The sequence below is a fragment of the Camelus dromedarius genome, chromosome 11, assembly GCF_036321535.1.
Source record: "Camelus dromedarius isolate mCamDro1 chromosome 11, mCamDro1.pat, whole genome shotgun sequence".
NCBI classification, from domain to species: Eukaryota; Metazoa; Chordata; class Mammalia; order Artiodactyla; family Camelidae; genus Camelus; species Camelus dromedarius.
Window position 1 is genome coordinate 26,566,010 of NC_087446.1, and position 22,973 is coordinate 26,588,982.

General features: G+C 39.0%; 1 long non-coding RNA gene across 9 annotated transcripts in view; it reads right to left on the reverse strand.

The window, feature by feature from the left end:
• The window catches only part of LOC116156445 (uncharacterized), an 83,658-nt gene that overhangs the window by 54,433 nt on the left and 6,252 nt on the right, over positions 1–22,973 (reverse strand). For 7 of the 9 annotated variants that reach the window (XR_010383147.1, XR_010383149.1, XR_010383146.1 and 4 more), the window contains exons 1-2: positions 18,157–18,333; positions 5,857–6,002 (exon numbers count right to left, since the gene is read on the reverse strand). This is a non-coding gene — a long non-coding RNA (uncharacterized LOC116156445). Of the gene's footprint in view, positions 1–5,856; positions 6,003–18,156; positions 18,334–22,973 lie in introns of those variants that run through there. The other 2 variants (XR_010383152.1, XR_010383150.1) reach the window with 1 other exon arrangement.

Consider the following 22,973-nt stretch of genomic DNA (forward strand, 5'->3'; position numbering starts at 1 on the left):
CCCTCTCCCCAATTTATCTGAGGACTAATGGTGCCCAAGGTCTGGGTCCTTCAAGGCTGAGTTTTTAAATTCTACCCTAAATAAGCTACCCACGGGACTCTAGTGAGCTTGGAAACTACAACTTTAAAGGAAAAATGGCTTCTGCCAACAAAGACACATCCATCCTCCACCCTGTCTACTTACACAACCCCCCCTTCACCCCTTCTCCTCATTCATACAGTAACTATCCTCTGGATACATTATCATTTTTGTCTAGCTGGTTTGCTGTTGTGTATTTCTCCCCTTCCTTATCTCGTTTACTCCTATGTTTCAGTATCCTCGAAAAAACATCAACTCTCATACTTTTTGTCCAGTTCAGATCTGTGTACTGAACCGCTTGCTCATCAGACATTTTTGTGTGGATGTTTTACAGGCATCTCAAAGTCAGTATATCCAAGCCAGAACAAATGAGCCTCCCCTGCAAATGTGTTCCTTCTAAGAGTAAATGGCACCAGCAGAACCAGAAAACTGGAAATCATATTGATCAGCCTCATCTTCACAGCTTATGCTTGCTTGATCCACAAAGCCTAAGTCCATCTATTAAGTATCTCAAAGCTCCATTCCCGTTCCCTCCCACCTCTGTAATCAAGCATTATATCTCATCTAGACAACCATGGAAGCCTAACAGATATCCCTCTTCCATTCCTGCATTTCCCCAATTTATTCTAACCCAGCAGATTCAAGAGGAAAATCTGACTATATTATTTCCCAGCTTACATCCTTTCAAAGTCTACCAAGTGCTTTTGGGAGAAAGGAAAATAACCCTTACTGTGGTCCCAAAGACCTGGTGGTTCTGCTCCCACCGACTTCTGCAGCTTCATCTCATGACCCTCTCCCCCTGGCTTTCTAACATATGGGCCTTTCATGAATTCCTTGAAATGTACCGAGTTCTTTCTGGCACCTTGTAGGCCTTTGAACATGCGATTCCCTCTGTCTGGAACTCTCCCTTCTCCGTTTACTAATTAGTCAATCCCACATTCATCTTTTGGACCTGAACTTAAATGTCACTCCAGTGGAGAACTCATGCTTGCCCACCCACTCCTGCAGACCAGATCAGGTCCCCCCACTATACACTTTCCTGATACAGTGTCCTTTTTCTCCACTGCACATGTTGCACAATGTATTTTCCTTTGTTGTCCTCATTATGGTTTATTATTTTTACAATTATTTGTTTTCATCTATCTCTTCTGATAGACTGTAAGTTCCATGAAGTCAAAGACCAATCTTGTTCACGGTTCTGTTTATAGTGAGTAGCACACATCCTTGAATGAATGTGTGAATGGACTAATGCTATTCTGATAGTTTGGAGGAGAATAATAATAGATAGATGAAGCACCCTTTTTATTTTATCCTCGTAACAGCTGTGTGAGAAGATATTATTATCACGTTTTCATAGGTGAGGAAGCCAAAATTCATAGACATAAGGTAACTTGTCCACGCTGTTCAGGGCAATTCTACCAAGAAGAGGGACCAGAGGGTTTACTACATATTTTAAAGAATATGTAATTGCTTACTAATAAATTTCTCCAGCTTCTTTGTCATTTGTAAAGGCTAAGTGGTATTAGTATCTCTTTGGCATTTCTACGTTGTTTGTTAGGATGAGCAAAACCAGTTACCACCACCTCCCATTTAGGGCAAAACCTACTAAAACCTTTAGGGAAAGTCCTGATCAAAGAAGAAACATTTCACATTCATTGAAGTGGAAAATACACAGGGAATGGAGCTGAATGGGTTAAGGCAAATTAGGTAGAAAAAAAGTTGGTGTGATAAAAGCAGGAACAAAGAAAATGGATGAGATAAAGGAAGAAAGAGAAGGAGAGTTAAGTACAAGGACACAGGGAAACAAAGAAAGAAAAACAGCTTTCTCAAGTCCTTGGGAGAGACCAGAGGAGCACATAGCGAGGAAGATACTGTCTGAGCTTCTAACAAAAATAGTGGTGTTTCTGAATACCCACGTGTTTAGTAGTAAATAGACAAAACATCTGATGACTACCTGGATTGTGCATGCCAAGATTCTAGAGTATTTTTGATGACTCAAGATTAAAGGAACTTTTATATTTATTCCTAATGTATTTGAATACAGGTGCAAGTGAGAGGAAGTTAGAGGAATAGGATTTCCTCCTCTATCCTAGCCCAAATTAGACGTCGTGTCCCCGTCTCCTATGCACTGTTCCCCCTCTGGCACCAACTCTGACGTTTGCCCTGACCCCTGTTGAATTAAACAAGGAGGTCATCAGGCTGAGGTGACTTTACTGCCATAGTAGCTTATGTAAGCAAACCAAAATCCAAGCCTGCAAGTGCCTCAAGGTTACGAAATCAAAATGCTAAGGACAAGCAGTCACAAACAGCCAACCAGGCTTTACGCTATAGCCAATTGAATAATTTCCTTTCTTGCTTCTGGTGCTGCCGGACTGGAATCAGTTTTTGCTCACATAAACTTAACATTTTTAATATACCTCAGTTCATCTTTTAACATCTCCTGGGTTATTCCACAGACCAGCATTGATGGGAAAATCATTTTACTCTTCTGAGTCTGTTTCCTTATCTTAAAAGTAGAGGGAATCATTCCTGGCTGGTTTTTCTCAGTGTCTTTTGGCTCATAAAATTCAGTAGCAGAAAGGACTTGAAGGGATAATGTCCAGAATAAACTCAAACACGGTGTATGAATCTCTACTGCATTGTCTCACCCACCCACCAAATGTTCTTTATTCTTTCACCCTTCCCTTAGACTCCAGCACTTTAAATTTTAGACTTTTAGTATCACTTAATCTATAAAATAGTTTTTCTGGAATTATGTTCATATACATGGAAAAATGTTGTAGTCTTTAAAAACTAAGGTGATACAGATTCTGTTTTATGCATTATATACAAAGACACATAAAGTGAGGCTAAGTGAAAAAAACATCAGTTTTAGAAAATATTTTTAAATAAAATCTAGATTTTAAATGTTGTTTTGGAGGCCAAAGAGGGGAAAAAAGTAAATCTTGAAGGTTTATCTTCGAGGATGTCATTCCTCTATACCAGTGGTTCCCAAGGTGTGATCCTGGACCAGAAGCAGCAGTATCACCTGGTTATTTGTTAGAAATTCAATATCTCTGGTGCCATCCAAGATGTACTGAATTAGATACTCTGAGGTTAGAAATGAGCAATCTGTTTTCTAATAAGCCTTGCTTTGAAGTTTGAGAATAATTCCTTTATGCTGCAAAGTGGGAAGCTTGGAGGGGAATCCAGGAGAGTAGACAGAGAACAGAACAAGTGTGTGTGGTGTGTTTTTATGATTAAAAAATGAGGATAATATTAGGTTGAAGGGTGTGAAAAGCCAATCGTCAACCATTTTTGACCTACATAAAATGCACAATATGATTCAATCTAAAAATGTGTAGTTTTAGGAATTATTACGAGGATAAGGTAATTCATGTGAAAAAACCTTGCACAGAGCCTGGATGTGAAAGTTTGATAGACATTAGTTTCTCTTCCTTTTTCCTAATGCTCTTAAACAGACTCATCAGGGGCTCTATTCTCAGAGTAGTACTCTAAAGTAACTGTCAGCTATGCTTTCCACTGCCCAGCGAAGATCACTGGCAGGCGACTCACCCCCAATTCCCCAGAAGGAACTGTGTTATTAGAAGAGTGTGCCGCCAGCTCACGCTCCTTCTAAGAAAATACGTAGTTCCCACTCTCTAGTAACTAAAACAGTCAGAGTAAGACAACGTCTAGATGTTGGGCCAAAACAGCAGCCAGATTTATTCCCATCTCTTGCTTCTTTCAGGTATATGTGTACATCTAACCCTTCCAAAATGTTCTTTCCTTCCAGCTACTTTTTTGCGGTTACATTCTTGTAAAAGAACTGGCTTCCAGGAAGAGAAAGAGATGAGCACAGGGTCCAACATCAATTCTGAAGCAAGCTATAAATACAAAGGTAAGACTCTGGCAGATTTCTTTGGTCATTTTGGGTTTGTCAGTCAGTGGGGTGCAAGAGGTTGTGTTATTGGAAATGGCCTAGAAAGAAAAAGAGAACACCTCTGATCAATCTCTGTTAACTAGATGAGTAATGTTGAGTCTGGATGATTAAGCTAAATGCACCTTGTAATCTTTGATAGCTTCAAAGGAGAAAGGTGGAGATGAAGTTGGAGGAGGAGGAAGAAAAAAGGAGAGTAAAGGGAAAGGGAACAGAATGCTTTTCTTGGGTGTCTATGCCCTTTCCCCAAATTAAAGTCCAATGCTTAAGGAATCAGAATGCTGTCATATCCACCTTTAATTCGTGCTCCCTCCCGTGAAGGAGAGATGGACAGTCAACCATCAATACTTATGAATGGCCTCAGAGACAGAGTAAAGGATCTATAGATTTCCATTTAGTAGGTGGTTGACGGGATATACACTTTATCAGTTGCCTCAGTTAGTGAAGACTTGCTATGGACTAAATCTTTGTGTTCTCCCAAAATTCAATCTTCAATGTGATAGCATTTACAGATGAGGCCTCTGGGAAGTAATGAGGTCATGAAGATGGAGCGTAGTGTCCCTAGAGTAAGAGACCAAAGCTCTCCCTCTCTGTGCCGTATGAGGATACAATGGGAAAGTGGCTGCTTATAAACCAGGAAGAGGGTCTTTCCCAGAACCTAATCATACCAGCACCTTGATCTTGGACTTCTGGTCTCTAAAACTGTGAGAAATAAATTATTGTTTAAGCCACCCAGCCCAAACTAAGATAAGACTCTTTAGCCATTCAGATTTAAAAATAATAATGCCCGTCTTTACCAGCTGCCCCCTGCTTCAAATTGATGTATTATATCAAAGCACCTGTCCTAGTTGGGAATAATCCAGATGCTCAAGAAACCACATTCTATGTGGAATATTAATACCCTGCATCTTTGTTGGCTCTCACTGACTTATTGGGGGGGAAACAAATCTGTCCTTCTCAGTTCATTTCCCAAGCACACAGTCAGATGGATAATAATCTCCCAGCTCAGACGTGAGTTTACGGTACATCTGCAGAGCTTATAATGATGTATTTTCTTCTTAAGATAATCTCTATCTTGCCTCCTAGTCTAAGTCATTTGACCCCAATCTTACAGATCTACCACCTGATAGATGAAGGCACGGCCACTTTGCAACCCAGTCAGGGTGTGATATGAGTACTACAACTCATAAGGAGTCTAACAATCTTGAGATAATTGGAACCAAGTAAAGGCAATGTATTATGTATTATTCTTTCTTAATTATTCTTGTACATCCTCTATTGCAGGTAATCTTGTTCTGAATATATATATGTACCTGATCATAGGGGGAAAAAACACCTACTTGTCATTTACTGTGAGCTAGATACCTACATCAGGCTTCTCTGTCACCTAATCATTAAACTTATATTCTACTCTAAATAAGACAAAAATCCTATCAACTATAAAAGCCTCAATGTATTTAATTTTTTTTCCTTTCAACCTGGCCTTTCAAACCTAGTCAAAGAAGATGTTAAAAAAAAAAGGATGAAATGTGCTTGACTTATAGTAACATGAAGTCAGCATAATACTTTACACACACACACACACACAGAGTCTTTATTTCTCCTGAGGACTCAGTGGCTTGTTTCCTTTATTTTACCTCACTCTTCACTCTCTTATAGTGGCCCCTACAGAATTGCCAGCCCGAAACACAGCATGAGAGGATCTTCTCAGAGGTTCAAGAGAGCTCCTCTCTGCCAGCTCTCAGCAGCACACACTGTATTCTCCCCGCTTATGTCAGATTTATTAATGCATAAGCGCCCTTAGCCCTCCCTTTGCCCTCCCCCTGTGTTAGTTTGCTAAGGCTACCATGAAAAAGTACCTCGGACTGCGTGGCTCAGACAACAACAATTTATTTCCTCACAGTTTTCAGTTTTGGAGGCTAGAAGTCCAAGATCAAGGTGTCAGCATGGTTGGTTTCTTCTTCTTTCTCCTTTCCTATCTTCATATGGTCTTCTCTGTGTGTATCTGTGTCCAGAAAGACAGATACTGTATATCACCTATATGTGAAATCTAAAAAAAACCATACTCATAAAAATAGAGCATACTGGTGGCTGCCAGATGTTGGAGGGTGGGGAAATGGTTGCTCAAATGGTACAAACTTCCAGTTACAAGGTAAGTAAACTCTGGGGATCTAATGCATAGCTTGGTAATTATGGTTAACAATGCTGTATTATATACTTGAAAGTTGCTAAGAGAGTAAATCTTAAGTATTTTCACCACACCCACAGACACATACACACACAGAGGTAATTATGTGAGGTGATGGACAGGCTAATTAATCTTATTATGCTACTTATTTTGCAGTATACATGTATCAAATCATCATGTTGTATACCTTAAACTTACACAATGTTGTATGTCAATTAAATCTCAACAAGCTGGGGAAAAAAGGCAAGAGACTCAGGCCATGAGGTTAGAAGGTAACCAGGGGCCCGACAGAATAGGGCCTTTTGAAAGTCTGTGTTTTAGTCCAGGTTAGAGCAGGAACCAATGGAGAGCTCTGAGCAGAGAAGTGACAAGATCTAACTTAGGTTTTAAAAGGATCACTCTGTCACCTCTGCTGAGAACAGACTGTAAATGTTGTTTAATGTGGACTGTGAGTATAAGTTATTATGTCTGATTTCATATGGGCTAGATCCTTTATAAGTAAACATGCCTAATATTTCAAAAGAGCTGAAGATGGCCAAGGGATGAGGAAAGGCCAGTATAGATAAACAGTGTTGATTGGTGTATAAGAACGAAAGATGGCCAGGAGTTTGCTGGTGCTGCAAAATAGAGAGATGACAAGATTTTAATGAGTTGTCGTAGATGAAGATCTTCGACCATTTTGAAAGTTTGAGAATGAAATGAATAAAGGTTGACCCTGTGTCAATAAGTAAAATACTTTTTAGGTTAGATTATGATGAATCGCGGCTTCATAAAGTGTTCAATTATCAAATGTAATACTGTCACCCCCAAATTAGTAGTTTAAAATTACAGAAAAATTTTGCTCGTGAAACTGCAATTTGGGCAGGGCTCAGCAAGAACTGCTCTATTTCCACAAAACATTAGCTGGGAAACTTCGAAGGCTAAGAGTTGGAACCATCTGCATTCTTCCTCACGTGTCTGGTGGTTGATGCCGAAAGACTCAGACAGAGGGCTGCATTGGGCTTCTAGGATATTATGATTATAATAAGAAAAATATACTTGGTCTTCTTCCCATTCCTGACACAGAGCTCCTAAAACCCTTGGAATTTCCTATGAGGAAAGTAATGTAGAGGTCTTTCATTATGTTAATGAAGTGACTTTTGTAAAGCATCTAAGGATGAAGGCCAGTTGCTAGGGGAACCAACTTTGTTTAGAGAGAGAGAATTTTCAGTCCCACCACCAACATCTAGGAGGGGAGAGGGGTTAAAGATTAAGTTCAATCACCAATAGCTAATAAGTTAATCAATTATGCCTGTGTAATGAAGCCTCCATGAAACCCCAAAAGGACAGGGTTTGGAGAACTTCTGGATTGGTGAACCAATCGGTCAGAAGCACAAGTGATAACCTGGACTGGTGATTGACATCTGAAGGGGGAAGGAAAGCAATCTTGGAGGACTGAACCTTTACCCTGTGGACTCTGATGTTATCCCTGGGTAGACAGTGTCAAAACTGAGTTCAATTGTAGCATACCCAGCCGGTATCACAGAATTGCTTGGTGGTGTGGGGGGAAAAAAACTGACGCATCAGAATTGGTGATCAGAATCTTAGCTTCTGTATGTCTATGTGGACTCTCCATGGACTCCCCAGCATGACAGTTATAGGGTTACTGAACTTTTTACATATTAGCTTGGGACTCCCAAGGTGAATGTCCTGAGAGATGGAGGGAGGCTGGTAAAAGCTGAATCACCATTTATGACTTAGCATCTGTAGGCTTGCAGCATCACCCCTGCCACTCTCTATTTGTTGGAAAGCTAGTCACTAAAGCCAGTCTATATTCAAGGGGAGGAGGATTCAACTTCAAAGATACATAGGAAAAGTTTCAGATAATTTATGTACATGCTTTAAAACCACTACATAAATGTTTTACTTATGGCTCTTTAGATACACGGAACACACTTACATATGCCTCTGACCCTGATACTGCCAGGCCCTCCCAGCCTGGCCCCTTTCACAGGAGCAGCAGACTGCCAATCCTCTTCGCTGGAGAGGAGGTCTGAACATAGATGAAGCTCTGGGAGTGAGAACAGAGAAAAAGATCCTCCTATTTGTGCCCACAGAGGACAACAAGGGATAATTAAGTTTCAAGAAACTATTTTATTTTCTTGCAATGATGGAGAGGTAGTCTAACGGAGAAGATGAATAGACAGGTTGAGTTGGCAATCAAGCAATAATGAAATTACTGACTCCTGAGCATCTTCACCTAGATATTCAGTCAATGCCTTGAGCTCAGCATGTCCAAGGCAGAACTCAGCTCTATCCTTCCTCAACTCTACCCACTTGTATTCCCTATTTTCATTTCCCTACCCACCACCCTACTTGGCAATCAAGTGGCATCCCCTCCCTCTCTTCCACAACCTATATTTAATTCAGTAAAAATCCACCTCCTAAATATCTCTTGAATCCATCTCTTTCTATCTCCACTGCTTCTTCCCTAATTCAATCCTCAGCATCTCTCATTCATAGCAACTAAATGAACTGGCTATTTTGCCTCTCCTTTTATCATTTCACCTTCCACACTGTCAATTATTATCTTTCTAAAACACAGATCTAATAAGGATGTTGTCTTGGGTAAAACCATGTCTCTTCATTACTGTAATGGTTCCTCATTACTTACAGGTTGAGAATTTTAGTTTTCAGCAGGGTATAAGTTTAGGTTTTATATTTCATCTACATGTGCACTCAGCAATCCAATCACTCCTTCGTTCTTACCTTTTTCCAAACACACCATATCCTCTCTTGCCTCTGTACTTTTTGACCATGGTGTTTCCTCCAGCAAAGAACTTTACCTCTTGGGTTCATCAGTGAAAATACTTTTTCTTTCAAATACCAGCTTCAGTGTCATCTCTGTTGAAGAATCTTCACTCTAAGTCAGTGTTAATTACTTTTCTGTGTTCCATAGAATCTTGTACTCATTTTTAAATAGTTCTTACTAAATTATTTTATAGCTAGCAATTTCCACACCACTACACCATGGAATCTGTAAGTTCATTAAGCATACAGAACACTACCTTATGTATCTTTATATCTTACCTGTGTCTGTCACATAAAATATAGTAAATAAGTATATAATAAATTAGTAAATGAATACATTAGAATTAGTATGTTTTAAGTTTGCAGAAACTTTACACTTGCTCAAGAGGTTGAACTACACAGTGATCATTTAAAACAGAAGAGAGAAGCAGCAAACTATTCTTGTTGGGTCATTAGCTGAAACACAAAAGGGCCAGATCTGAATAAGGTAAAAGCATTGTAAAATGCTAGCCCTTTTGAAAAGAAACAAGAGAGAAATAAATGTAGATGATAGATGAATGGATGGATGGATGGATATAGCACTAGATACCTTAAGCTGTAACAAAATTATTCTGCTCAAGAAAAGATGACTTCTCTACCTAAGACTTGCCCAGAAGGGTAAGCCATGGGAAATGTGTAGCAGCCCTCCCAGCCACAAAGTTTCACAGAAAAGAGAAGTGGTCAATAACTTAGAACTCACCAGTACTAGTAACATACTCATCAACACTGTCAAAAAAACAACCAATTCCTTTCATAACAAAGTGTAGGATTTAATAATTCTAGTTAACAATGGAATCAATAAAAATGTACAGAATTTCCCAGAGCTTGTATATTAGATCTACAAATAAACATCTTATCATTTTTACCATATAAAATGTGACCAGTTTTCATTGTAGCCACCTTTCATGCTACATGCTTATGCAAGGTTAACATCTTTAAAGTAGTACAGTGAGAAGAGTATGGATAGAGTTCCTCAGCTCTCTTCCTGTTATCCAAAAGGAGAAGAAACTGGCATTCATAAATACCAAGGTTTAGTAACATGGAGAGAAAGTTTTTTAAAGATCTGAGCAGAGAGTCATGGCCACTCAAACCAGAGGGTCAGAGAACTGCACCTCCATGTGTTTCTCATTGCAACACTGATGGAGGGAACCAACTTGGCATATAAGAGACATTTTGCTTTTATTTTTCTATTTTTTGTCTTCTTTCCCTCCTTTTGCTTTGTATATCTTTCTTTTATTATTTTTTTCTCTTCATCTCTTCCTTTGTTATCTTTTTCTTCCTCCTTTCTCTTTCCTCTTTTTAAAAAAATGTCACCAGCAATTTTCTTTACTCACTGTCAATTTCTCCCTGTAGAAGGGGCACCCCTATCTCCCTGAATGTCACAGATTCAAAATATTATAAATGTGCCAAATAGTAGAGGGGAAAAGCTGACAAGTCCTGATTCCACAAATGGTAAAGAGTGAAACTTTCTCTGGGAAAAGAGGCACTCAAATCTTCCCCAAGTTGTCACCACCCATGATGACCTTCAATCAATGACAACACTATCTTCTTACGTTGGTGGTTAGCTTCTCAAAGATTTTCCAAGTACATTATGAGAAGCAATCTTGGGATTGAATTTCTCCCTCACCTCTCAAAATGATGTATAATTAACAATTATTGCTTTCCATTGACTGAATGAAAATTTTCACGTCTGAAGATGTTCAAGCAAAAGCAGGCAACCACTAATGAAAGATGTTCTAAAGAGGATCTTATTGTGGAAACTGCGATAAAGTACCCCTTAAAGATCTTCCAAGTCTGAGACTAAATCGCCTCATGTAACCAACACCATAGTGGGAGTAAAAAAGGCAAAGCAAAACCCACTTAAACTGAAACGTAAATAAGGTGTTTATTCATTGACTAATAGGGCTACATTCCAGATCTCCAGATGACTTGTCATGTGTTCTTTTTTTACAAAAGAATGATACCTTCATACAATATTTTCCAATTACTTCAGAAAATAGAAAAGAATAATGGCAAAGTAAATGCAAACCAGAAATGCAAACAGAAACCAAAGCTTTCCAGTTCAGTAGCGCCAAAGAATTTTACTGGAGGACCTAGTGATCATTTACCCCAATCAGGAGGAAAACTGTTGGACTGAAACCAATGAGAGAGATTGTGAAATTGATGACATTCCACCCTATCCAAAGATTAACTAAGTTAACGGTGTAACTGAAAGAGTGTGATTTGAAGATATGCCTTGTAAATACTGAAACTTGATGTTTTTCAAAGAGATTAATATCTAATTGCATAAAGGTAAAACATGCTTCTGATTAACAGGGAAAAAAGCTAATCTGGGAGATGCTCTTGATTAGATTGGCCATTCCATGCAAAATGTCACAGTGGCAATCAGAAAACGCATCCTTGAAATGCACAATGAAGAAAGGTTTTAAGAACAGAATCGTTTACCTACAGAGACTAGGGGACAATTCAGTCTACTCCTTGTGTACAAAGGCTCAGCCAGAGGAAATGATGCAATGTCTTTGAGAGGTTCCAGAAAACTGAGCAAAGGATAAGAAACAGATTACACTGCTGCTTCATCCAAGTTCCATCACCTCAATGGCTACTCATCCTCCTTCCTATTCCCCACAGTCGTGAACAATCTGGAACCAATGGCAGAAGAGGAAACAGAGTCATCACCCTAAAGGTTGCACTAATCAAGTCTAGTCTGGTATTAATTTGAGGTAAATAAGGCATGTAATGGCAGGAAGTGGATATATTTCCATAACATATAAAAATTAGTAACATTTCTTAAAATAGAAATTATTTTATCAGTAAAATTAGAAAGTACTTAATGTGCATCATTGGAGATGGGTGTGAGGACAGACAATGGCCAAGGAAAAGGAAAACTATAAAATGAAAAAGAAAAATACCTGATAATGAAAATATTAATAGTATATTATATTAAAATTTCTAAAGAAATAATTATTTTATTGGTATGATAAATATGAATGATGAATATAAAAGATATTTGATCACATGAAAAGATATAAAAGATTCTGAAAATGTAGGTTCTTTTCTGCATTGGAATGACGGGCAATTTCCAGATTAAAACTGGATAATGTTCCAACAGTAATTTGAAAGACACTTATTTAGAGTTTAGAATATATGTTCCCATAGAAACATTGTTGAAAAGTGTGAATTGGGTTCCTAGGTTACCTGTGAATTCTATTTAAGCCAAATATGTAGAAAAATGATATTAACTTATATTTTGAATCAGGAGAAAAATAAAACTTTCACACTGGAACAAGAATTAGTCATAAGCAGACGAAAAACATAAGGAAATAATTTTTTGGTGCTCCTGGGAAAGGGCTTCTGGGAGATGTCAAAGAATTTAGCTGTTGATTGTAGCAGATCATTACTTAGATTCACTTACACTTCTTTCTTCTCTAACTACCCCTTCCCTTTAGTAATCATATCTAGTTTGTGGCTTTAAATATCACCTATAGGCTGAGATTTCACAAAGTTATAACTCCAGCTTAGACCTCTCTGCTTAACTTCAGTCACATATACCCAACACCTCCTTGTTTGGCAGGTGTCTCAAATTGAACAATCTCAAACTGGATTTCTGATCCCTCCTGCCCCACCCCACCCCCAAACCTGACTCACCCTCCATCTTTTCCATCTCAGTTAATGGCAATTCTGTTCTTCCATCTCTGGCTCCTTTTTCCTCTCATACCCTAAATCCAATCATGTAGTATATACTATCAGCTCTACCTTTAACATACATCTAGAAACCTACTTCTGTTTCTCATTTTCTTTGATCCAAGACACTATCACCTCTTAGCTACATTGTTGCAACTTCCTCCTAGCTGAACTCCCTGACTTACTCTTGCCCTCAAAAGTCTATCCTCAGCACAGCAGCCAGAAAGATCCTGAGGAATCACAAGTTAATGATTTCAAGATCCTCCAACAACTTCCATCTCACTCAGAGTAAAGCCAAAATGCTTTCCTCGCTCTGTGCTCCATCCCCAACCTCTCCAAGCTTATTTCCTACTCCTTTTCCCCTCTCTCCTGCCACTCCAGCCTTCCTGGACCCTTCACTCCCTCGAGCATTCCAGTGATGACATTCTCTTGGTGTCTGTGACCCTGATGTTTTTTCCCTACCTCTTGAAATGCTCTTCTCTGTATAACTACACAGTCGCCTCTCCACCTCACGTCTACTGAGTCTTGGCTGAAATTTCACCTACTTAGGGCTTCAATGACCATCATACCTTTTTAAAAACTTCTAACCTCCCCAGCCACTATTGCATGCCCCACATTTCCTTTCCTTTTCTTTTTAGTCATTATCACCATTTAACATACTATACATTTAACTTATTTGTTTACTGTCTGTTTCCTGCATTCTAGAATATAAGCTCCCTGGGGTCAACAGCTTTTGTCCCCAGTACCTAGAACAATACCAGGCACATAGTGGGCATTCAAATATTTATTGAATAAATTGAATAAATAAATAAATAAAATAATTTCCTTTCACAAGTGCTCTCTTGGCACTGTTCTCATCTACCTTTATCCATCACAGAGATTTCTTTTTATAATTAAAAATGGAGAAAAGAGAAAAAGTCACTAGCATCCTATCTGGTCTCTCCATCTCCATTCTTGCCAGTCTTCAATTAAATTTCCACCCAGCTGCCACGGTGATCTCCCTAAAACTCAAACCTGCTCAAACGACATCTCTGGAACTTTATGACTTTGAAGATAAAATCCATCCTGTTAACCTGGTTTATAAGACCTCTCATCATCTCCCTCTTGCATATCGTTCCAGCTTCATAGTGAGTTATTCATATTTCTGATGAGGAAGAACTTGAGGCAGTAAAGAGATTTTGAATCGGGGATTTCTCCCATAGATCAGTGGCTGTTGATGCGGGGTCAGGGCAGTTTGGTGACAGCTAATTTGGCCACTGTCCATTCTGACACATGAGGCCATCCGCAGGTCACTATGCACTACTCATGGAGTCTCTATACCTTTTAAGAACATAGTGAAGTTGGCTTATCAGCTCCTTTTTTGTTGAACTAAATGTTATATAAAACCCTAGCACAATAAAATATTTTAAAGTGAAGCTCTTCTACTTAAGATAATGGGAATTTAAGGGGGTAGAAGTCAAGCCCTGACCGTTCAGCTCCCACACACCTGGTATGGCCCCAGAAGCCCCTTTGAGCAACCACTGCTGAGGGGCTCCGAGTCATAAGTGTCAGACAGCCTCACAATACAGTGACACAGAAGAAGAAAGCCTTTCAAAACAGCCACATCTATTGGTAATTTACAAAAATTGTCCAAGGAACTGAAATGCACTTTGCTGTCCTCTCCTCCTCTGCTTAGTGTATGACAAATAGCAATCTCTCCAAATGGCAGGAAACAACAAAACAAGAAATATGCCAGCATCTGCATCATGCAGGAGATAGAACATTATGCAGGTTTTCGCCTAATGACTAGCTCCTAAGGGAGTAATTAGGATTTGGTGCACTGCTAACTGAAGCTACCTCAGCTTCTCTGCCAGAGGATTCTGAGAAAAGGTTTGTTGTTTCAGTGTCTAAATTGCATTTTAGACCGACTGTTTGAGTAGAGTGCATATAGGGACAAATGACATGAATGTTCAGCAAGTAGTGTTTGTGTTCACATCCTGTCTCTGTGCCTCAGATCTATGACAGGTTTATTTTTCAGAAGCCTAATAAAAATGATATAAAAGTGGAAAGGAGAGTTTTTAACTGCCAGAAGGTACGATTTTCATTTTTAGATATTAAGATGAGAGAGCTTAAAAGGAGGCTGTCAGGGGTATTTTGTCAAGCCACTTGCGAATGGACATGTTGATTTTCAAATTGAGAAGTAAGACCCTATCCAATTCTGAAGGCCCAGTTTGAGCCAGACAAAATCAACTGCAGTATTAGTCCACTCAGAAGAAGGGCTGTTGCCAGTGCAAACCTCATGGTCTCTCCGACTTGCAATGAAACACATACATAAATCAACAAGTAACTCTATGTTTTTTTTTTAAACACTTCTACAGTGGCTTGCCCTTCCCCAACTTTCTAGCAACATAAGTCAGCTCCCCAGGGGATGGGGGGCCAAAGAGGCCTCTTGGAACAAATAGATTTTCCTGTCTGAAACCTATCATGACTTTGGAAGAACCAAGAAAAAGGAGCCATTGTTTCTAAACTTTATGCAAAAACTATCGCACTTAGTTTATTTCAAGACTGAACTAATTGCAATAATGATTTTGAGTAGCCCTTCAATAAATCTGGGACAATTAAGGGATAAATGGCTACCTGTAGCTATACTGCACACCCCACCCCACACATGCACACATACTCAGCTACAATGTGTGCATGCCACCACACATGTACACATACATCATACACACAACACACACCACATACACCACATACAAACATGTTGCACACACTCATACACATCAAGAGACACCACACACATATGCAAATACCACATACATACCCCACACACAGGCACACACAACACATGCATACACAGGCTACATATAAATACATAACACACACATACATACGAATGCATACAAGTACACATTATACACACCATACTTCCCACACCTATATGCACACAAAATGCACATGAACATACAACACTTGAAAACACATACCACATACCGCAGATATATATACACACTGCATATAATTTACTGCAAATATACACAGATGCACACCCATAACACACAGAGACATACCCCCCACACCATTTACAATTGCACACCCCACACCTACACCACATTCCACAAATATACATATACCGCCTACAAATTCACCACACACACATATACACACATACCACATGCAAATTAACCACATACACATTTATATCACATACAAACACACCTCCGTGCACACACATAATGCACAAATCCCACATTCAAATGCATATACTTACACATCACAAGCATATACACACTATGCACAAATGCATATCCCACATAAACACCACATACCCATATGTCCCATGTACAAATACCACACACACGCTGCAGACAAATACATCTTATAAACATATATACATACAGCACATACATACACCGACATGCATGTACATACCACACACATTACCATACACCATAACACATATCACACACAAAACACATATATACACACCCCAAACCACTTACAACAGAGGTTCTGGGAGAAATCCAGGAAAGACAATTCAAAGAGAATTAAGACTATAGGGCACAATGTGGAAGTTGGATTCAGCTTGAATTGACTTAAGAACCATGTTAAACTGTTGCCTACAGATCACTGCTGCTTTACCCCATGTAGGGAAAGAAAGATAGATAAAGTGCGGCCAGAGGTCATGGTGGAACTTCACCTCTTCTCTGCCCAATACAAAATGTTCCACTTCTTCCACAGTCTGGTAAGAGCATTCACTGGAGAAGGGGTCAGGGTGGTGCTAGGATCGCTAGGAAGGCCAGAAGAGGAGCTGGGGTGACAAGGGCCCCATCTCCCAGGACCACAACCCTTATCAGTGAGATTCTGGGATTTGAGCACCTTCCCCAGTTCTGCAGATCATCTGACCTTTAATGCTTTCAGATCACAGAAGAATACTTGTTTTCAGTTCCAAAAAGGCCAGTGCTCTCATAGGTCCATTTTCCACCCGTAAAGCAGATGAGATTGTGATGATAGGTCCATGTTCATGCATTTGGGAGAGAGGCACTGCTTTTTCAAGAGCCAGGGAAAAAATACCATAAAGGAAACACTATTTACAAATGATTACAATGCATGGACACACACACACATGCAGAGGAGCAGAGAACAGACTCAACCCTGTGGTCATGGAGCCATGCAATGAACAAGACAGCTGAAAGCCAGGAAGGTGAACTCACGTTCGGAACTGATAAGAGGCGTTGTTTAGCTTTCCTTTATTCTTTGTTTTGATCTAAGGCTGCCTCTCCTATCACTTTCTCCCTTGACGCAGTCTCTCATTGTCAGCACGGAGACTAAAGAAAATGCTCATTCCATGTAAGAGCAATACACTCCCCTCCTTTTGTCTTTTTCAGGAAATCAGTAGCTCATGTTTCATTAACCGGAGTGTTTTGCCTTATCTCATTCCTATAAGTGAAGTGGGAACTTCAAGGCCGTAATTTAGAATTATTCTGTCCAACTTATCCTAAATGGATTCTGTTCTCATTGCAACATTTATCTCTAGACCTTTACTAAAGATTAAATTAAGGCTCACCTACAGGCCCACAATTGTCCTCTCTTTGGAGCTGAGGTCTTTAGAAACATAATGAAATGTGACAGGCTTTTGAAGTGGGCTCTATCCTTTTATGGACAAATGGATTCCTTGCCATTTTAGAAGTCAGTCTCTACATTATTTTCTACTTTATTTTACAGAGGACCTGGGAGACTCTGGGTTTCCTAATCAGATGATACTTGCTCATTGTTCCAGAACAATCTTACAGAGATTTGTTCCTTTTTCTGATATTTATTTGAAATTTGAGGCCTAAAAATAAGTCATTAGGTGGAAGCTTCAAAATATTCTTTTATCACATAAGTACCAAAAATGAGGATGAATAAGGTTGCAGGCTAATGTGGCAATTTTTCACAGTGTGCAATTAAACTTCCAGAGAAAACTCATAGTGCTAAGAGCTGGGTGACATTCTTCTAGGATGCACTAGTCCCCTGGTCGAGTTTTTCATGACTGGCATCTGTTCTAATTACTTGGATCCTGTGTTATGCCAATGGTTAAGTAGTTAACCATTGAGTTCAATTTCAGTCCTGTTTTAAAAATAAGACAGGTCTCAAAGAAGTTAAATGAGTTCCTCAGAGTCATCTAGATAGTAAATAGCCGAGGCTAGGTCTTGTCATTGAATTCTACTTCAATACCCTTTTCACCAACTTGTATGGTCATCCAAAGATGTGTAATTATGAACTGTGTTCTAACAAGACGCCACTGTTTCAATGACTGAAAGGGGGCATTACAATTCAATATACTAGCTCGATTATTCTACAGCATCTAACAGTACTCTAAAAATACATAAATCGTTATAGCTTATAAAAAAACACAAGTATCTCTTCTCTGACTGTGGTATGATAGAAACCAAGCTCAGAAGGGTCTATTCAGGAGCAGTAGAAGGAAAATTAAACTTACCAGATTCCTTAGATTTTAGTCTTGATTATCACCAATAATTCTGTGTCTTTCGACAAGTCCTTAATTTTCACACGTAATATTGGGCAAGTCTGAAAAAGAGGTGCTTCTGTTAAGATTCTCAGGTGCATGACTGGGCTACATAGTGACTGAAATCCCTTTCAACACTGAGTTTCTATTATTTCCTGATCTGTTTACCAGGAAATCAGTTTAATACGCTCCCCTTATTGGCCCTTTCAAGGAGTTTCACTTCCAGCACAGATGGCCACAGTGGAGTCCACCCACAAAGCAGCTCTGATATGCAGAAAACCAACCCACAATTTCAGGGAAAACACTGTAGCAAAGACTGCTAGCTATCCACCAATTCCATTTGTTTCTTCTTTCTGGTATTAAAATCCCCCACCCAGATTTTCAATGGGTTTAAGATCTTCCAACTAAAGATGACAATTCCTGGCTTCCCTTGCAAGTAAGTGTGGCTCTGTGCCTAAATTCTGACTAATGACATGTGAACCATGAGTGGTGTGTATAACGCTAGGTTTCATTCCTAACTAGAAAGGATGCACTTTCCAATTCCTCTTTTCCCCTTCCCACTGTCTGGGGGAGGATTGTTATAGGCAACATAGACAGAGATAGGGAAGCTGTGTATTAAATATAACAGAGTTAATATACCAGCTCTGCATTGCCTGCTTCTAGACAGGCTCATGAAAGAAAAATGCCTGTGAGTCTCTTTGTTTTAGCAGTTTAAATGGTTCATCCAATGGTACAGCCATCCATGAATGCTACCATGGAATAAAATGAAGACTCCGAGCAGGATGCCCCAGCCTTGGATTCTGTTTGGTAGTGACCTGGCCACAGCATCAACTGTCCTATTTACAGAGAAGTTGTTTTAGTTGTAGACTAAGACATGTCTAGTTCCTAGTTCATAAGAAGACCTGCTGATTACTAAGACTGATGATGTTTTTGTCTAACATATCCTGTAAAATAATGATAGAAATGAATCCTTATCCTTAACATATTATAGTCAATATACTTTCAAAAATTTCAATTTCAATAAATAATTTCACATTACAGAAACCTAGTATAAACTATAAACATAATATAAAATATAAGCCTAAGGGCCACCAACAACTAAATAATCAGCCTTAGGTTGTAGCAGCCACCAGATTGTCTTTAGAAAAGTGTTTCTTCAAATGAAAGATCTTTGTGAATCCTTAAATCCCAGGAACACAAGGACTAGACATCATTAAGTTTTCTGCCAGTGTGCTAGTAGAATTATTTACAAATTTTTCACTTTTCTTGTCAGTTTGCTACAATCTCTCCTTTAACACATCTCTCCTTTAACACCAGACTAAGTCCTAAATCATTATGGGAGTATGTAAAACCAAGATCTGGTATTTTATCAGCATCTAGCTTGAGAATAAAACTTGGTCATGGTAACTGTGGCGGGTGTTGCAGTGTGATTCACTCAACAACCATCCCGATCTCTTCCAGCATGACTTCCTGTAGAGTAAAGACTGGAAAAACAAAACCATGTTCACCAGAGGGTTCTGCATGGGTCCCAGTTTCTTCTAAGCCAACTCACGTTCTGTAAACTACCTGATACCTTATATTAAATCTCTGTGTTTGCACTGGCTAACCTAAATTCTATTTCTGTATCTAAGAATCTTGACTGCTACAGGGATATGATAATCCTCTGCCTCTTTAAGGGTTGAAGACATGAGGAGGTTCATAAAACATATTTTTATGGCTATCCTCTTATCATTGGCACTTTTAACATTATTTATTTTGTTGAGAGGAAGAGAAGGAAGCACCAGCAGGAGACTGGGTCTTGGGAGCTCTGAGGGCTAATCAGAAGTGCTAAGTAGCTCCCTTCTTATTCCAGACTCATTCACTAGCCATCTGCCCAGACACACAGTCATTTTCACACCAGTCTTGATATGAAAGCCAATGCTGGGAGACAATAGAGAGCCACTGAGTTTTCGGACAGGGCATTTTGATCATTTATTATATTTTTAGAGGCCAAAGGAGTGAACAACAGAAATTATAACCATTAGAAACCCTGTTGATAGAAGAATTGTTAAGCCTGCTTCATGCAGATTTGATGTCTCAAAGTGTGATTCCCCAACCAGCAATATCAGCATCACCTGAAAACTTCTGAGAAAAATGCACATTCTCACATACCTACACACACCCCGGACCTGCTGAATCAGAAACTCAGGGCTGGGCCCAGGAATCTGTTTTAACCAGGCCTCCTGGTGATTCTGATGCCTGTTCAAGTTTGAGGACCACCGGTGTAGGTCGCCCAACCCTAGCTGAGGAGTTCAATGGATAAAAACAATGTTAGAAAGAGCATTGTGCTGGGAATTTGAATCATAGGGTTTGAATTTTGGATTTTTAACTAATAATTAAGTACCTTTGAACTGGTCACTTAACTTTTCTGAGATTCCATTTCCTCATTTGTGAAATAAAGTAATGGGATGACATGTTCTCCAGCACTCACAAATTCTGTTTTCTATCTGTTCTGGACAAAATTAACACTATTATCCTTGATTAGCATCCCATTGCTTCCTGATCATCATGACCTTTTTAGTATAAATCTGATGATAGAAATTTCCCAGCACTCTATTCCTTCAAGCAGTACTTGAAAGAAAATGAACAAAAGATACATGTAGTTCTCCACCCCAAGTCAATAGTCCAGGAAGACATTCCAGCCTAACTCAGGACTGGTAAAATCCACTGGATATCTGAAAGACCAATGCAATATTTAAGATATATTGAGAATTACCAATATCCTAGAAATATGTAAAAATTACTTATATGTGTCTTTTATATAACTAATGATTTTGATCACACGTGAGACTTGAATGTTAAGGACTAAAGTTTCACACTTTAAGATACTGTGTGTGTACGCGAGTGTGTGTGTGTGTGTGTGTTGTGTAAATTAAATGCCTTAATCTTCTTCCAAAATTTAAGAATTGAAACTCACTAACATTTCAGCTAAGACTGAGGCAGTTAGTAATTATACTTGGGAAAACTACAAAATTACATCCCTTAACAATGTGGAAACACTGCAACACTGACAGAAGATTGCATTTACTCAGAGAACTTGGGAACTATAGGGAAAAAAGTCATGTGTGTAATTGAAGTTTACACAGAAGAGAGGAAGGCTTGGCCTACCTATGAAGCAGTAGGGACCAAGAGTTAATCAGTTAATAAATTTGCTCAAGATGTAAATGCAAACTCTTTGCAAAGATATAAAATAATAAATTAATAGACGGTAGAAGAAGGTACAGCAGAAATGTGTGTCCCTTATGTCAGAGGAAAGGCCAGAAAACTCAGAAAAATGTACATATACACAGACTCAGTTTTATATACAACATCAAGGGCCCCAAGGGCCTTGGAATCCCTTCTACCAATTCCGTATTAAGAATCCTTGGTCTATATTCTGTATAGTATGTCCCAAATTCTGTTAGGGTATTTGAGTGAAATTTAAGATTGAAAACTAAATACTAGGATCTTCCTTCCTGTGTCTTCCTTCCCACCACCTATCTTGGCATATAGTAGGTACTTAGTAAATATTTGAGATTGAATGAATGAATAAAGGTTGAGGATGAGACTATTTTAATTCTTTGTGTATAATCACACACAAAAAAACCCACAATATTTTTGCTGTGTGTTTCAAGCAAGAGCAAGTTACTTTACCTTTAATGAGCCTAAAATATAGTATTTCATTCCAATTTTTGTAGTGCCAGTGGAGCGAGCATGAAAATTTCATACAAGTTTCATTATAAGTTGAACCTTGTGAAATTACACATATTCACTGCTTATGGCCCACAGAAATAGTAAATTCAAAATGGCTCAAACTTTTTTTTTCTTTGGTCTAGGAGATATCACCTACATTTAAAAAGCTGATTAGTGCTCTTTGTAAACACTGAGTCACAAAGGGTTAATCCTGGCACTATAGAAGGGATGAAGCCAACATATGTTATCAAGACCCCCTCTTAAAACCTGGGACTATCAATTATCTACAGGGGTAATTTCAGAGCATAGGTCTTCTTTTTAAAAAGTAAGTGAAAAATAATGTTGTTCCAGAGATATTAGAAGGAAACACTTAGAAAAGAAGCTTAAAAATAGAAGGTTTTAAAATTAGATAGTGGTGATGCTTGCATAACTCAGTGAATATACTAAAAACTGTTGAATTATACACTTAAAAATTGAATTTATGGTATATTTATTACATCTCAAAAAAGGTTCTTTAAAATTAGAAGAGACTGGGCTACAGAGAATGGAAATGCAAATGCACTATGTGGACCACTCTGCAGCTAAGGAGGAGGAGGAGGAGGAGGAGAACATTACTGCCATACCCCAGACATCTGCCTGGTTGCTAGCCAACCTTCACAGTAGCCTCTCTGCGAAGATTGCATGTCGCAGCTCACACCCTTGCCAAGTCATGAAAATAAATATACATGCAGTATTAATAGCCTCTGGTAATTTCAGCATGATGCTTGAATTCTGGAAAGGGATCCCCTGAACAGTCCTAAATTAAAGCATGGTGAGAACTGTCATCTTTGCCCAATGCCCTTTGAGTCTTTGTGGGCAGGATCTTTCCCAAATCTGCTTGTCTGGTCAAGTTCACATGGCTGGTTCTAGGACACAGAATAAATGTAGAGTGATTCTCTACCCTGGAGGAAGAAAAGGTCAGGAATCCCAGAGGAAAGGCCAGAAAACTCAGAAAAATGTACATATACACAGACTCAGTTTTATATACAACATCAAGGGCCCCAAGGGCCTTGGAATCCCTTCTACCAATTCCGTATTAA